This window comes from Microtus pennsylvanicus, chromosome 18, assembly GCF_037038515.1.
Source record: "Microtus pennsylvanicus isolate mMicPen1 chromosome 18, mMicPen1.hap1, whole genome shotgun sequence".
NCBI classification, from domain to species: Eukaryota; Metazoa; Chordata; class Mammalia; order Rodentia; family Cricetidae; genus Microtus; species Microtus pennsylvanicus.
Window position 1 is genome coordinate 30,078,886 of NC_134596.1, and position 2,321 is coordinate 30,081,206.

The window sequence follows — 2,321 nt, forward strand, 5'->3', positions numbered from 1 at the left end:
AGGATAACGGCTGAGTCGAGGAGGAGGGAAGTGCTCTTGAGCTGAGTTCAGGGTAAGCTGAGCTGGAAAGGCTGTGGACTATTCGGTGACATCCCATGGGCATGTATGTACTGCCTGGGAGGGCATTTCTGGAGGGGAGGGCTTAGAAGGTACTAGCCACGGACAGGAGTCAGTTGCGGAGATGTTACAACCCAGGGGAAGAGGAGACAAAGTTCAACTGAGAACCAAGAGACACCAAAGAACCAATCATGTCCTTTGAATGCAGCCATCAGGAAGTCCCTGGGAACCCTGGTGTGAGTTGGGTCTTGACTAGGCTGAAGGGAGAAACGTGATTGACAAGGAGAAGTGCAACAATCTGAGTTCCCTGGATGCAGGAGCGAGAATACTAAGAAGAAGGACGAGAGTGCAGAGGGCTTGGTTTTCTTTCCTGCACAGATGGGAGAGATCTGCAAGTGTTAGAAGGAACAAATGCAAGGGAGCTGGGCATGGCGGTGAGCATCTGCAATCCCGGCATTCGCAAGGCTGGGGCAGGAGGATCTCTAGCTCAAGACAGCAGGGATGTGTGGGGAGAACTTGTCTTTTCAAACAGAGGAATTAGCAGAAAGGGTAAATTTGACACTGAACGGGACAGAGAGAAGCAAACAGGATTCCATCCTTGAAGGGGGGAAATGGGGTAGAAGCCTGGAGGGTGAGTTGAGAGTCGCATCCTGCAGAGAGGAGGAACACTTCTGTGGAGTCTAGAGAAAAGTGTAGGTTTTAACTCACTTTAAACAGGACACAGGGCCATCAGAAAGGAGACAACTGGCTGAGGGCTCCAACCACTGTGTTCTGAAGCACCCATGGCTGCCTAGACTGTGTAGTGGGTATTTTCATGTGATCTCCCCTCCTCTCCCTTCAGAACGTACACCATGGTAGAACTGCACCGTGTATGTCGTCCGTCCTGCTTTCCCTCACCCCTTTTCTGTCTCAAAGAAGTTCCTCGTGATAAAGTGCCCCGTCCCTTAAATCCGTTCATGGAGGATTCAGACCTACAGACCTGTAAGTGGGAAAACCAATGAAAGCAGACGGGTGGAACTCGGGAAATCTGGATCCTTCACTCACCGGTGATTCTGGAGTGACTGAGATAGAAATGGGTTGTGACAGAAAAACGGGTCGTGAAGGATCCTGGTGACCTTCTCAGAGGGATTTGCAGGTCAGCCTGGTGGCGCACCAAACTCAAGCTGCACTTCTGCGGGTCTAGGCAGATGTGACCCTTCAAGATGGATGTGACTATGGGCATGGAGACAAGGGTGGACAAATGGAGTCCTGTCTAGTTCTTTGAAGAAAGCAGTGAGGTCAGCTGGAATTCGATCCTGTGGATGATGTTTTCGAAGAGCTACTGCAGGGGAGAGAGGGAGGGAGAAGGAGGGAGAGATAGAGCGCGCACAAAAGTGGCAGGGTAATGGACAAGAGGATGGAGACGTTGACAGAGGTAGAAAAACCCTGCAGGTCTTTGTGAGCCTTGGGATGCTGCTGGGTTTCCTATTATCTGTTAGGGGAAGCCACTGGAGGTGGGGTTGAGTTTGGGCTTTGCATGATCTAATTTACAACTGGTTAAGATCATTGTAGCCTCTGTAGGGTGTAAGAATAGAAACAAAGGAACAGTTAGGATGCCATTGTTGCCATCCAGGAAAGATGAAATGGCTTAGCATGGAACTAGTAGATAGTTTCCCTCCAATGACATCTTTTACTCAGTAAAATATGAAGGGCATCGAAGATGGGAGAGAGGCTGGATGGACAGTACTTTATGGGCTGTCACTCACTGCTTTTCAGAAGTTAGCATTTACCAGGAAACTCAACAGTCTGCAAACTGGGACTATGTTGTTCTCAACTGAATGGCCGTGTAGCTTCCTGCACTGACAGAGTTGCCAGATACTTTAATTGTAACAGTTTAACTGGGAAACTGGATTCATGAGGGTAGGCAAAAAGTGAAGAAATTAAGTTACATTACAGAAAAGGCTTAACTATTCCATGACGTTCTATTGTTGGTATCAGCTAGGCTTATCTCGGACAGCACTGTATTTATGAAACACCAGTCTGTATTATTTTTTAAAGATCAATATTCAGCTCACCCTCTCAATGAATGACCTACTCCATCTCCGTGACCTCTGCACTGCAATCTGTTTTCATGTAATAATGTCTTGTCATCTGTAGACTTTCAGCTCACTCAAAACGACAGTGTCTCTGTGTTTGCATGTATGAGAAAATCTACTCGTAAAAAGACAGACATATAAACAAAACCAGTTATAAATATTTGCCCTTTAAACAAAAGGTATGCCATA